Raw genomic sequence first — 16,120 nt, 5'->3', positions numbered from 1 at the left:
TGAGATGCTCAGGGCAGGGACACTCTCTTCGCTTATTTATACAGTGCTTAGCACACTGGGGCCTTGCTCTTTCTTGAGAGCCCTTATAACAGTGTTTTTCATGGATTCAGTGGCAGCATGCTTATCTTATTGCATATGAAACAACAGATCAGAAGAATGCTTCAGTCCAAATTAGATGGTGATTGATGGTGGCAGTAGCAGCATCCTCCTCTCTGTGGATGACCTCTGAGACCCTCCAGATTGCTCAATTCTTCCAGGGGACTTTGATAAGTTAGACCTGAATTGTGAGCTGCACCTGTCCTTGGACAGCAGTCAGAACTGTCTGATTTGGAAGTGGCCAGCGCTAATGAAGTTATGCTGTGACCTCTGTGTCCACCTACAGCCTGTTGATAAGGTGCCTTTCTTTTTTATATATGGCTAGCCATTGCTTTTTTTTATTATTATTATTATTTTTTTTTTTCAAATGCAGGATATGTTGCAGTGTCTGACCTTCTTCCTTTAGTGAGGAATTCTTGCAATGCCAGAAGAGAAGACAGCTTTCTCAGGGAGCTCAGTTTCCCTTTAAACTTCTGAACTAGTGAAAGGTATGAGGCTTATTTAGAATCTCAAATGCTGGAAAAGAAATCAATTTGCAGGCTGCTGACACGAGGGGAACCAAATAGAGCAGTAGCTTAGAGGAGTGCTGGCTTCAGTGAACGAAGACACTGCTGTAGAGAAATTTCTCATTTTAAACTGAACAGAATGGCTTTAATTACAAGCAGCTAAGGGCATCCTGGTTAGGCATGATGACTTGGATGCTAAACCATTTCAGGTTAATTATTGTATAAGTAGTATTTCCTTTTATCAGTTTTAAACTCACTGTGGTATTCAGCCAGCCTGACTTATAATATAAGACTCAGAATCTCAAATGTTAGAAAAATAACAGAACCACTAGTTATTTTCTGACTGGTTTACAGATAGCAACAAAACTTAGCCTATCCATCTGAGAATGAGCCTGCAATGGCTTGTCTTCAGGCTGCAACACTGTGGGCTATCCATAATCACTTGGGGCTTGACCTAGTAACCACTGAAATTGGTAAGTCTTCCCATTGACTTGGGGGGGATTGATCAGTCCCTCTGATAGGACGATTGAAGCCAATGGAACTACTTGCATAAATTTGGCCCTGTGTGTTTTCAATAAAGTTACTAAAGTCAGAAAAATGAAGCATGATGGGGCAGCCTATGAACTATTCCATGTTAACCGATGTTCTGAGTCACAAGATTTGTGTGGGAGTTAGATGCTAAGGTATAGACCACTTGGTGTAGACTGCAAGACTGTTCCACACAATGTTTGCAGCTTTGAGGTGTAAATCAATGTAGTGGTTTCACCTGTGATGTAGTGATGGTTGGGTGTAGAGCAGAGCTCTTGCACTGAGAACAAGCAGCACTCCAGCAGTATTTTTCTTCAAGTGTTTTAGGTGCACTTCATATCTTGAAAGAGACATCAGTGACTATGTCTAAGTTAGAGGTTTGCGATCCTGTTTTTAATTCAAGTTAACTAACAACTATAAATGCAATTCGACACATTCCACAAATGTTCCAGGCCACACGTTTGTGGTTTAGCTCAGGACTCAATCAATTAACTCACATTAATACAGGCTCACTAACTCTAATGTAGGCAAACCAGTGTACACAGGTACTTTGCAAGCCTCCACATATGGCTCTGCCAATGTCAGGCCTGATATAAATCACCAATACTGTCCTAGGGTGACCAGATGTCCTGATTTTATAGGGATAGTCCTGATACTTGGGAGTTTTTTCTTAATATGGGCTCCTATTACACCCCACCCCTGTCCTGATTTTTCACACTTGCTATCTGGTTACGTGAGGTTTCTGAAGGAGCCTAAATAGCAAAATGGATGAGGTGCCCAAGCTCAATGCCAGTTGTGATTTACCTATAAAAAAGGGATTTAAATAATTTCAAGTGGTAAACATCAGAAGAGCCAGGATTTTATCCTTTGAAGTCAATAGCAAAATTTCCCATTGACTTCAGTGGGCTCAGGGTTTCATTCTAGACTGGGATCCTGCAGGCTCAGTCAGATAAAAAGGCAACATGATGAGAATTAAGAAACAACATGATGAGAATTGAACATTTTGGGGCTGATTCTCTTCCCACTATGGTAATTTACTTGTGTAGTTCCTGATTTATGCTGGTGTGTAAGTCTCACTGGAGAAACAACCTTTAGGTATTGGGGCTGGAAATACACCAGTAGAAAAGTTGGTTAACTACTTCGAATGGATTGGATGCCTAAACATCTACCATTACAACACTCTGTGCATTCCTGATAACTGACTACAGAAAGAGCCATGCGGGTCTTTTTAAAGCTGAAAATTGGCAGATCACATGCAATTTTTTTGACATGAGTCAAGAAGGTCTTGCTCTAGAAACAAGTGCATAAAATATTTTTGTTTTGTGCTGTGTACATTCTAAGGTATTGTTTTGGCTCCTGTTTTCTGTAGGAATTCTGATGTGTATGGAGGGAAAAGCATACCCTGTTGTGGGGATTCAGAGCAATGACAGGAAATTCTCACTGGCCATAAAAAATAATTGTTTCAGTTCATGAAATAGCAAAGCCTTTTTGTTTGCATTATTTTGTGGGATGTGAGAAATGGAAAATAGTTTCCATGGGCAAAGGCCTCTCATTTTACACCAGAAAAACTGGTGAATATTTTCCAGAAAAATCTGCCTAGGAAAAATTTATTGAAATCTAAATCTTTGCTCCTCCAGCTGAATTCCTACTCACTCACCCCACCCCAAGAGTGCAGAATGCAGTGGCTGAAATGGTGACACTTTCATTCTGATGCACATTTATTGGCACACTACTGAATATTAGTTATTTGCACATTACTGCTTGTGATGAAAACATTGGGCACTTCGCACAGCTCTAGTTTTCGTCGGTAGTTTGTTTTGGAATGCAAAAATGTCTGACTACCTTCAGCTTCAAAACTCTGGAGAATGTGTTGAAGCATCCCTGGCAATTTTCTTAATTCCCCACAATAGGCCAGATTGGGTTCTGTCCTATGCAGGTGTGTATGGTGTAGAGGCCACAAAGGAGCTTTCATCAGTTTTTCCCCCAGGGCAAAAGCAGGGCACAACAGTAGCCCTCATGCTCTCCTGAGCAAAGTACTCCCCAAGGCTAGTGCCCACAGCAGTACTAGCCTCCCAGAGAGGGCAGAAGAATGTTGGGCCATGGCCCCACAAAGTGTGTGTGATAGGTTGAGTCACAGAAACCGCCTTGGGAACTGCCACCTGATGTGCTGGGACTACCTCTGAGCCCATTTTCCTGGCAGCTTGGGAATTCAGTGCCCTGCTTGGTTGTGCCAGGCCCACTAGCCTGCTACAAACACAGACCCAGGTCTGAACCACGTCCCCCAAAAGCTTCAGGCTTAACTTAAAATAGCTTAAGAAGTGCTCCTGTCTCCAACACCTAAATATCCAGTTCCCAATGGGATCCAAACCCCAAATAAATCGATTTTAGTCTGTATAAAGCTAATACGGTTAAATCATAAATTGTTCACCCTCTATAACACTGATAGAGATGCACAGCTATTTTCTCCCCCAGGAATTAATACTTGCTCTGGGTTAAATAATAAGTAAAAAGTGATTATATTAAATATAAAAAGTAGGATTTAAGTAGTTCCAAGTAATAGACAGAACAAGGGAAATTACCAAGCAAAATAAAATAAAATAAAACGTGTAAGTTTAAGCCTAATACCTGCATTTAGTTTCCTACTGTAAATCTCACCCTCAGATGTTCCAATAAGCCTCTTTTACAGATTAGACTTCCTCCTAGTCTGGGTCCAGCAATCACTCTCACCCCCGTAGTTACTGTCCTTTGTTCCAGTTTCTTTTGGGCATCTCTTTGGGGTGGAGATGCTATCTTTTGTGCCAGCTGAAAATGAAATAGAGGAATTTCCAGGGGCTTATATAGCCTCTCTCTTGTGGGTGGAGAATCACAAGTACAAGATGGCGTTTTGGAGTCACATGGACAAGTCACATGTCCATGCATGACTCAGTTCTCTATAGGCAGAGCCATTGCCCACGTTAGCCTGAATGTTCCCAGGAAAGCTCAGATGTGGATTGGTAGCCAAATACTTCCATTTACCTGAATAACCCCTTTCCACTATGTTGATCAAATCTGTCTTAGGTGCTTTCTACAGCAAACACTTTAAATACAAGCATAGAGCCAATGCTCATAATTTCAGATATAAATATGATACATGCATACGAATAGGATGAATACATCCAGAAGAACATAACCTTTGTAAAGATATGTTACATGGCATATCTAGCATAGAACATATTCCAGTTATGTCATATTTACACTCATAAGCATATTTCTATAAAGCATTATGGGGTGCAACATCACAGTGTGCACTGCACATATCACTCTCTCCGAGGGTGCATTTGTATCACAAGAATTTCCAAGTATTTTTCTGCATCACTGCAGCTATTCCTGTGCTACCAATAGCTGTAGTTGTAGTGTAGACAGGACACTGGCATACTTTACTACTTTGTATAATCTTGAGAGCAGGGTTAGATGACATGGTACAAAAAATACCCTGGGAGCAGTAGTGCAAAGAACATTGGAGGTTTGGAGTAGATGGATCAATGCAGAAAAAAGTTTACAAACTTTTTGTTCCTCAATGTCTCCCAGATCTCCTGCTGCAGGGCAGTGATCTTTTGCAGCATCCCCAATCTGGAATGGTGCCATCAAGGATCAGCTGAGTTCTGTATCTTTGGAGATATTCCTGCGTTAACCCTTGTGGCTGAAACATTGCTACTATTTTCTATGTGCAGCTTTTTATTACTTCCTTGCTCTGTGTGTTACCTGCCTGCTGGCTCTGAATCCCCATTGTTAGTCTCTGTCTATGACATCTGGCTGATTCCATCTCAATGTTGTGTAAAGAAGGCATTATGTGAGTCACTGTTAAATATTTTGTCAGCATAAAACTAAGTGGACTGTTCATTCTGTGTGTACTCTTAAACATACATAGATATGCACAGTAGATGGTGCTGTGCTTCCCTGTCTTTCTGCACTGAATGTGATATCTCATTAGCAAAGCTTTTCAAAGCTAGACTTCAAATTATTAATAATTTCTTCTGAACTGGCTGATCAATTGATATTACATATTTGGAGAGACGGTTTTCTTAACTGTGCACCTGTTTTGCTTTATGGAACTTAAAGACTGTGTGGTAATTTACAACACTAATCTAAATTCTTCATACACTGAGAGGATAATATTGACTCTTAAATCTTTTAAGGGGGGGGTTAATACATTTGGAGACCAAGCTTGTTTTGGATTGATAATTCTTTACCACAATAATATTTAACATGTAAATTACCAAAGGACAATGCAGAGTGGTGTATTTAAATAAATCTGGAACAGTTAATATATTAGGAAGCCTTGAGAAATATAATCTAATGGCACCACTAACATAGGAAACAACATCACAGTTTAAACCACACACAATGTAGCAAGAATCTGCTTGAATCCAGGGGAATTCAGTGAAATGAAAAATATCATTTATTTCCTCAGGTTTCTATGCTTGAGGATTTCATTGCAAAAGACCTAAAATAGCAAGGCTAAATGCTGTGCTATGGCACCTAGTCCAGGCTTTAAGTGTGTTGTCTCAAAAATGTTAAGTCTTAAACAACTAAGAAAGTGTAGCAAAGTGACATCTGTTCACAAGGCTATGGCAAACACTGCAGTAGGCTTGAAATATTGTAGCTGAACATCTGTAGCCATTTTCACCAGCTTTACCAGAAAAATCCATTTAAATGGGCTTAAAACCTATCAGGCAATAGAACTTAGAATTACAAATGTTGGGTTGGAAGGGACCTTGAGAAGTCATTTAGACCCACCTCCTACACTGAGACAGGACCAAGTATTCCTAGACTATCTTTGACACATTTTGTCTAACCTGTTCTTAAAAACGTCTAATGTTGGGGAATTCCACGATCTCCCTTGAACTTATTCCAGTGCTTAACTATCCTTATGAGAATACATTTATTAATGTCTAACCTAAATCTCACTTACTGCAGGTTAAGCCCATTAATTTTTGATCTACCTTCAGTGGACTTGGAGAACTGATCACTGTCCTCTTTATAACAACCTTAACATATTTGAGGACTGATAGGTCTCCTCTTAGTCTTTTTTTCTCAAAAATGCTTAATATTTACTGTAATGTAATCACATTTAACATCCTTGTAAGGGGAAAAAATACCAAAGAAACCCACCACAGTAGCACTTAACTTCAGAAAGGGGAGCTACATAAAAATAAGGGTGCTATTTAAATGAAAATGAACTGTCACAAAGGTGAAATGCATACAAACTGCATGGAGACTATTCAAAAACAGAATAACAGTGGTTCAAACTAAATGTATACCTTCCGCTCTCCGGCAAAATAGTAAGAGGGACAAAACATGGCTAAACAGCAGAGTAAAATGGGCATTTAGAGGCAAAAAGACATCCTTTAAAAATTGGAAGTCAGATCCTAGTGAGGAAGATAGAAAGTACCATAACCTCTGGCAAGTCGAGTGTAAAGTACAGTAAGGCAGGCCAATGATGAATTTGAAGAGCCGGTAGCTAAGGACATGAACAGCAATTTTTAAAAATAACTCAAAAGAGGGAAAGTGATCAATTAATGGAGCCACTGGATAAATGAGATGCAAAAGGAGCGCTCGAGGAAGACAAAACAGTTGTGGAGAAGCTAAATAAACTTGCATCAGTCTTCATCACAGAGGATGTGAGGAAGATTCCCACACCCAAACCATTGTTTTGAGGTGACAAATCTGAGGAAGAGCTCCAAACTGGGGTGTCAATAGAGGAAATTTTGGAACAAATTGATTGATTAAACAGTAAGTCACCAGGCTAGACTATATTCATCAAAGAGTTCTGAAGGAACTCGTATGAAACTGCAGCACTTCTAATGATGATAGTGTCACACAGCCCTCTCATAGTGGGATGCCTTCTTGTAGACACAGCTGGGCATTAGCTCCACTCTTATTCTGCTCACCCTGCTACTATTGTCTCTGACTGTATACAACTCAGTGTGCTCTGTCTTTGTGTCTTGGTCCTCCATTCAGGTCACTGTGTTTTCCCCTCTTCTGGGGCATCAAAGGCCTACTGGATCAACAGCCCACTTGCCATTCCAGTAAGCCCTCTAGTCCAAGAAGCTAGGTCCATTGCTGCTTTCCCAGCAGCTGGCAGGGGAACCCATACCTGCCCTCTACTCTGGGTTTTAGTCCAAGGATCCTATCTGACAACTGTGGTCTGCTTTCCCTTAGACTACTGTTCTTTCCCTGGACTCCTTCCTTCAGCTTCGGACTCTCCCCCTCCAAATGTACCAGCTCAAATGCCCTCTTCTCAGGGAGTAACTGCAGACTAATAAACTCCATAGCTTCAACCCCCACTCCCTACTTATTCTGAAGCCCCTTTTTTCTCCTAATTTCCCGGGTTTATACTAGCCCCTCCACTTCTTCCCCAGCTGGGCTCCATCTTCAATCAGTCCTTCAATCTCTGACTATTCCCCAGGTGCAGTTTATCAGGTTAATTATCCTAATATAACCTGCTTTGCCTTGTGTGGAGTGGACCCCTCATCACAGGTATGTAAACTTTTGCTTAAATCAGCCCCTGTACCAGCTGACTGGAGGATAGCTAGAATAATACCTGTTTTTTAAAAAGGCTTCAGATCCTGACAATTACAGGCTGATAAGCCTAACTTCAATGACCAGGCAAAATGGTTGAAACTATCATAAAGAACAACATTATCAGACACATAGATAAACGCTATATGTTGGGGAAGAGTCAGCATATTTTTTTAAAGGAAAATCATGCCTCATCAGTGTCATAAACAGATAGCTAAGGGTTAATGTTTCTTTTACCTGTAAAGGGTTAACAAAGGGAACCACACACCTGACCAGAGGACCAATCAGGAAACCGGATTTTTCAAAGCTCAGGGAGGGAATTTTTGGGTGTGTGTCTTTTGTCTGACTCTCTGTTCTGTTGCTCTCGGCTCTGAGAGTGAACTTTCTCTCTTCAAGCTTCTGTAATCTTCTGTTTCCAAGTTGTAAGTACAAAGGTAGAAAGACAGTAAGCTTCTATTGTTTTTTTTTTTTGTATTTACATGTGTGTAGTTTGCTGGAATGTTTTAAATTGGATATCTTTTTGAATAAGGCTGTTTATTCATTTTTCTTTTAAGAAATTGACCCTGTATATTGTCAACCTTGATACAGAGAACATTTTTATGTCATTTTCTTTTTATATAAAGCTTTCTTTTTAAAACCTGTTTGAGTTTTCTCTGTTTGCATTTCAAGGACTTGAAACGGTATCTCCTAGGGCCAGCCAGGGAAGGGAAGCCGGGGAGGAAATAAAGAGGAGACAAGGGGAGGGGGTTATTTCCCTTTGTTGTAGACTCAGGGCATCTGAGTCTTGGGGTCCCCCAGGGATGGTTTGGGGAGACCAGAGTGAGACAGGCACTGTAATTCCTATCTGGTGGCAGCTCTATCAAATCCAAGCTGGTAATTAAGCTTGGAGGGTTTATGCAAGGCACCCACATTTTGGACGCTAAGGTTCAGAATTGGGATTTATGCTTATGATAATCAGTCTATTAGAATTCATTTGAAGGAATCAATAAGCATGTGTACAAGGGTGATCCAGTTGATACAGTGTACTTGAACTTTCAGAAAGCCATTGTTTAAGAGCCTTTGGTGAGTGACCTTGTCAAAGTAAGCTTATCATGGGATAAGAGGAAAGCTTCTCTCATGGATTGGTAACTGGTTAAAAGATAGGGGGGAAAGGGGAGGAACAAATGGTCAGTTTTCACAATGGAGAGAGGTAAATAGCGGAGTCCTCCAGAAATTTCAATGGGGAACAGTGCCGTTCAACATATTCATAAATGATCTGGAAAAGGTGGTGAACAGTGAAGTGGAAAAATTAGCAGATAAAAAATTACTCAAGATAGTTAAGTCCAAAGCTGACTCTGAAAAGTTAGAGGGATCTCACTGAACTAGGTCACTTAACATTGAATTTAATCTGCCATTTTGTCATTAAGTGCCAAGTAATGCACATTAGAAGAAGTTATCCTAAATATACATACAAAATGATGTGGTTTAAATTAACTGTTACCAAGAAATAGATCTTAGAATAATTGCGGATAGTTCTCTGAAAACATCTCCGTGCAGCAGCAGTCAAAAAAGCTAACAATATTAGGAAACATTAGGAAAGGGATAGATAAGAAGACAGAAAATATCAAAATGCCTATATATAAATCCATAGTACGTTTGCACCTTGAATACTGTCTGCAGCTCTGGTTGCCCATCTCAAAAAATGTTAGAATGGGAGAAGTTGCAGAAAAGGACAGTGAAAATTATTAGGGGTATGGAACAGCTTCTATATAAGGAGACAACAAGGAGTCCACTGGCACCCTAAAGACTAACAGATTTATTTTGGCATAAGCTTTCATGGGTAAAAAACCCACTTCTTCAGATACATGGAGTGAAAATTACAAATACAGGCATAAATATACTGGTACATGAAGAGAAGGGAGTTACCTTACAAGTGGAGAACCAGTGTTGAAGTGGGGTTTTTTACCCACAAAAGCTTATGCCCAAATAAATCTGTTGGTCTTTAAGGTGCCACAAGACTCCTTGTTTTTGTGGATACAGACTAACACGGCTACCCCTCTGATATATAAGGAGAGTTTAAAAAGACTTGGACTTCTCATCTTAGAAAAGAGACAAGGGGGTATATGATAGAACTCTAAAATAATGAATGACGGAGAAAGTGAATAAGGAAGTATTATTTACCTCCTTCACATAAGACAAGAACTAGGGCTCACTTGCTGAAACTAATAGACAGCAGGTTTAAAACAAATATAAGGAAATATTTCTTCACATAATACACAGTCAATCTGTGGAATTTGTTCCCATGGGATGTTGTGAAGGCCAGAAGTATAACTGGGCTCAAAAAAGAATTACATAAGTTCATAGAAGATAGACCTATCAATTGCTATTAGCCAAAGTGGTCGGGGATGCAACCCCATACTCCAGGTGTCCCTAAACCTCTAACTGCCAGAAGCTGGGACTGGATAACAGGGGATGGCTTACTTGATAATTGCTCTGTTCTGTTCATTCACTCCAAAGTATCTGGCAGTGGACACTGCCAGAAACATGATACTGGATTAAATGTACCACTGGTCTGACCCAGTGTGAAAGCTGTAAGAGATCAGAGGTCTCCAGATGGCTGCCTGGCAGATTAGCCTGCTGCATCTGAGAGGAGAACTGGCACTGGTCTGCTGTGTGACCCAGGGCAAATCACTTCATCTCTCTGTGCCTCTGTTCCCTACCTCATCTATTTACATTATAAGATCTACGGGGAACAGACTGTTTCCTTTATGCCTAGGTGACATTGCCTAGCACAGTGGGACCTTGATCTTGGTTGGGGATGCGGGGCACTATTGAAAGTCATAAAAGATGAAAAAACTAAGTGGGCATCTTGCTCTCTCTCATCCACAGAAGAAATTTTATGATTACAATAGGGGAAATCCTGACTCCATTTGAAGTCAAAGGCAAAATTCCCATTGACTTCTCATGGGTTAAATCATGGTCCCCTTGAAAACAGCCTGCAAAAAGTGATAAAAAGTGACAAATTAAGTCCACCTCAACCTGGACTGTTTGAAAAGTTAACTTTCATGCTTTCATACAATGATTGCTCGTGGTTTGGTAAGATGCAAATGATGAAAGAAAATAACACTTACTTGATAGGTATTTTCAAATTATGTTAGTAGAATTTGCACAGTATTAATGAAATCCCTATCGTTAGGAAATAGTATTTTGTAAGAGAGCTGATAATAGATACAAAGATCCTAATCTGATTAGATGAGGAGTTGATAATGGATTTTTTTTTCATACCAGGGATTTACATTTTACGCTAGCAATGCTGAGCTCTTTAATATAATAAAAAGCTGGGCATGGTGTCAAAAATGGAATTTATGTTGCAAAGTCAATAACTTTGCAGACCTAGGAAGATTAGATTTTAAAATAATGTCGCGGGGGGGGGGGGAGGGAGGAAGGTATTCTCTAAGGCAGCACCTGTGGGTCTTCTGGTACATTATATAATGTCTATCTAGTTCCCTGATTCTGGAATTTGTTCCGTATGGACAGACACTTGCTCTCTTACTGAGCTCCACTGAAATCAGTAGGGTTCTGCATAGGTGCAGGGGTTTTGTGTGGAACAAGTTGCATAACCGGGGCTTTATTTTGTAAACTTGTTTCCTTGGGTTAGGGATTGTGAGTAAAATCCTGGTCACATTCAAGTCCCATTTTAAGAAAAAAATTCCCATGGACTTGACTAGAGGAAGGATTTCCCCTCTTCTGTTTCTTGTTAAGCATTGGTGCACTGTTATAGTAAATAATATTATTTCTAGAGCTAGTCAGGAATTTTTCAACACACGTTTTTTTCATTGGACGATGCCAATTCATCAGAATTGAAACGTCCCTTAGGAATGTGTTAGCTTTAATGAATTGTTTGTTTAAAAAAATTATAGGTAGGAGAAATTGTCCTGTTTTGATGTTTTTGGAATAAAACATTTCAATTTTCAATTAGAAATGACATCAGGTTTTGAATTTTTTGTTTAATTTTTAGCTTAAATTTATTTTAAGAAAAAAATCTAAATGAAACAACTTGAATTTATAAAAATGATAAATTTCAATCTACCTGAACCATTATTTCTCCTGGGTTTTCTATTTGTGAAAATTTTTGAAATTTTGACTTCTTATCCCAATCCTAGTGGCAAAATTTTTCAAACTCTTGACAATTGTTATAGAAGAAGACAACCACTTCTTGTCCAGCTTTAATTATTTCAAGCCTGCAATATGCCTGCATTCCTGTCCTATCAATTTTCTTTCTCCTATTTCAGTGATACCAAATCAAGAAACAGCCCAACAAAAAATAGACTTTTTTTTTTTGGTTGACAACTTCCCTATGCATTTGTGAACAATGAATTTAATGTCATGTTAGTGAAGCTAAAAGTGTGATACTGTATTGACGTATGAGTGGTTCACTAACATCTGGAATTATCAGTTCTGAAGTGCCAGAGAGTTACTGATGACAGGTTCAAAAAATGAATAAGCGAGGGTTTTTCCTTAATAAAACTATGACCCTCTCGGAAGTAATGTTGTTGCAGCAGCTTTCACCAGTGGAAGTTGAGAGCACTTATCACATTATAGGAAGGATCCTTTTCAAAATAGGCCCTAAAGGAGAAGTTGCTTCATCTGAATGACCTAGGCTCCAAAGTCGTAGCCAATCTGATTTTAAAGAAAAAGTAGTAGTAGTAACTGAATGTCAAAGCTTTGATTGGAAAAGAAAAAGCTACTATTTATACCATAGTAATAGAGCAAATCTCAAGGGGAACCTACTGCCATAATCATCTTTTTATTATTTTGTATTACTAATATGATACAGAACATACCACTCAATGTAGTAGAGTCAATCTTTCGTCTTCTAAATTATTACTATATTACCACTAAAGGTTGGTAATCACTGACAAATCACTTCTGCACCAAATGACTGGAAGATAGTTAATGTAATGCCAATATTTAAAAGGGCTCTAGAAGTGATCCCGGCAATTACAGACCAGTAAGTCTAACGTCAGTACCGGACAAATTAGTTGAAACAGTAGTAAAGAATAAAATTGTCAGACACGTAGAAGAACATAAATTGTTGGGCAAAAGTCAACATGGTTTCTGTAAAGAGAAATCATGTCTTACTAATCTATTAGAGTTGTTTGAAGGGGTCAACAAACATGTGGACAAGGAGGATTCAGTGGACATAGTGTACTTAGATTTCCAGAAAGCCTTTGACAAGGTCCCCTCACCAAAGGCTCTTACGTAAATTAAGTTGTCATGGGATAAAAGGGAAGATTCTTTCATGGATTGAGAACTGGTTAAAAGACAGGGAACAAAGGATAGGGATAAATGGTAAATTTTCAGAATGGAGAGGGGTAATTAATGATGTTCCCCAAGGGTCAGTCCTAAGACCAATCCTATTCAACCTATTCATAAATGATCTAGAGAAAGGGGTAAACAGTGAAGTGGCAAAGTTTGCAGATGTTACTAAATTGCTCAAGATAGTTAAGACCAAAACAGACTGTGAAGAACTTCAAAAAGATCTCACAAAACTAAGTGATTGGGCAACAAAGCGGGGGAGGGATAGCTCAGTGGTTTGAAAATTGGCCTGCTAAGCCCAGGATTGTAAATTCAATCCTTGAGGGGATCATTTAGGGATCTGGGGCAAAAATTTGTCTGGGGATTTGTCCTGCTTTGAGCAGGGGGTTGGACTATATGACCTCCTGAGGTCCCTTCTAACCCTGATATTCTATGATTAACCTTAACTTTACTGGCCTTTTCATTTAGTATCATGCCAAGCTCAGGCCTGGTCTACACTACGCGTTAAAATTGATTTAAACAGCGTTAAATCGATTTAATGCTGTACCCGTCCACACTACAACGCTCTTTATATTGATATAAAGGGCTCTTTAAATCAATTTCTGTACTCCTCCCCGACGAGAGGAGTAGCGCTAAAATCGATATAAACATATCAGATTAGGGTTAGTGTGGCTGCAAATCGACGGTATTGGCCTCCTGGCGGTATCCCACAGTGCACCACTGACCGCTCTGGACAGCAATCTGAACTCGGATGCAGTGGGCAGGTAGACAGGAAAAGCCCCGCGAACTGTTGAATTTCATTTCCTGTTTTGCCCAGCATGGAGCTCTGATCAGCACGGGTGGCGATGCAGTCCCAAATCCAAAAGCTCCAGCATGGACCGTACGGGGAGATACTGGATCTGTTCGCTGCTTATGGGGAGACAAATCTGTTCTATCAGAGCTCCGTTACACAAGACGAATGCCAAAGCATTTGAAAAAAATCTACAGGCTACACAGTGCTGCGTGACAGCGTAAGGGAAGCCAGAGACTCAAGTGGACGCTCATGAAGGGAACTCCAGCTATCCCACAGTCCACAGCAATCTCCAAAATAAGTATTTGGCATTCTTGGCTGAGCTCCCAATGCCTGTAGGTTCAAACCACATTGTCTGCTGGCATGTTTCAGGAAATAGTCCTCAGTTTACTCCCCCCCCACCACGTGAAAGAATCATTTCTTGACTTCTTTCAATGTCACCCTATGTCTATCTGAAAATGCTGTGGTAGACACTATGCTGCAGCAGTGAAAGCGCAGTTTCGTTCCTCTTCCTCCCGGTGTCAGACGGTGCAGTAGGATGGTAACGGTCCTTATGAACCCCTGAGTGCTCCAATGCTTGATAACTGCTGAATATCTACATGTTGGCCTCAGGTGAGGCCGGCCGGGGTGGGGGTGCCTGGGTAAAACAGGAATGATTCCGCTGGTCACTCCCAGTTAGATGAGACAGAACGGCTGGTAACTGTCTTCATCATAGCAACTGGGGCTGAGCTTCAATCAGCCCCCTCCCTTTTCATGTGTAAAGAAAGATTCTGTACTGCTTGGACTAATCATAGCAGTGGGGTGCTGGGCTCCTCTCCCCCACACCGCTTAATGTCCTGCTGGACTATCATAGCACCGGGTGAGGCTGCACTCCCCCTCATTTTATGTCACTAAAAATCTTCAATGTTCTTATTCTTGCATTCTTTTACTTCATGTCCCAGCATGTGAGCTCTGATTCAGACACGGGTGGCGATGCAGTCCCAATCAAAAGGCTCAGCATGGACCGTACGGGGATATGGATCTGTTCGCTGTATGGGGAGCAATCTGTTTCTATTCAGAGCTTCTCGTTCACAGCCAGATATGCAAAGCATTTGAAAAAATCTACAGGCTAACACAGTGCTGCGTGACAGGCGTAAGGAGCCAGAGACTCAAGTGGACGCTCATGAGGACCAGCTATCCCAGTCACAGCAATCTCCAAGTATTTGCATTCTTGGCTGAGTCCAATTGCTGTAGTTCAAACACATTGTTGGGCTGGTGCAGGGATGCTCCTCAGTTTCTCCCCCACACGTGAAGCAAATTAATTTCTTACCTTTCTTTCAATGTCACCTATGTTACTGAATGCTGCTGGTAGACACTATGCTGCAGATGAAAGCCGCTAGTATTCTCGTGGTCTCTTCCTCTCTCCGGTGGCAGCGTGCATAGGACTGGTAACGGGCTATGAACCCCTGAGTGCTCCACAAGCTTGATAAACACGCTGAAATATTAACATGTTGCCTAGGTGGAGGCCGGCCCGGGGATGGGGGGTGCTGGGTAAAAATTCAACCCAGAATTCCAAGGGGTGGTGGAGACTGCAGGAACTATCGGATAGCTACGGGATAGCTACCCACAATGCAACGCTCCAGAAATCGATGCTAGCCTCTGACCATGGATGCACACTGCCGAATTACTGTGCCCAGTGTGGCCGCGTGAAATCGAATTTATAATATCCGTTTTTTTAAAACCGGTTTAATGTAATTCGGAATTATCCCGTAGTGTAGACGTACCCTCAGACTGTTCAACCACCAGCAGCAAATGACACACAAATTTTGAGTTCACTAACATTCTCAACAGCACAGCATGGGGCTTTAGTTTATTAGTTATTATTCGTATTACCAGAATGCTTAGGAGCCCTAATCATAGTCTCCCCTCATTGTGCTAGGTGCTGTACAAACAAAAGCTGCCCCAAACAGCATGCTGAGCTAGGAAGGATTGAGCTCTTGTCCTTCATGTAAGAGAGAGGCTTGACAATGACAATCAAGCAAATCTAATTTAGTTCAAATAGGTAGGTGCATCTTGGCTTTTTTGTCATTTTATTTTATACTTGTCCCACCTTTCCCTATAGTACGAGGGGTTTCTCTCTGCTGCAGGCATGATACTAGAATTGATGGATCAAAGTCTAGCCTTCGTTGCCAAGAAGAAAGATAACGTAGCCCTGGGTGCTCTTTTTAGAAATCTAGTGTATCCCCCTGTATGTGAAATGGAATCTCCTCAGACATTTAATAACTCAGCAATAGCTTATCCTGTGTTGGCAAGTATGACTGCTGGATTGCTTGGGGAATCTCAGAAGAAAAGTGTTGGCAGT

The sequence above is a fragment of the Chelonoidis abingdonii genome, chromosome 1 (genome assembly GCF_003597395.2).
Source record: "Chelonoidis abingdonii isolate Lonesome George chromosome 1, CheloAbing_2.0, whole genome shotgun sequence".
Taxonomy (NCBI): domain Eukaryota; kingdom Metazoa; phylum Chordata; order Testudines; family Testudinidae; genus Chelonoidis; species Chelonoidis abingdonii.
This window is presented reverse-complemented; position numbering follows the sequence as displayed.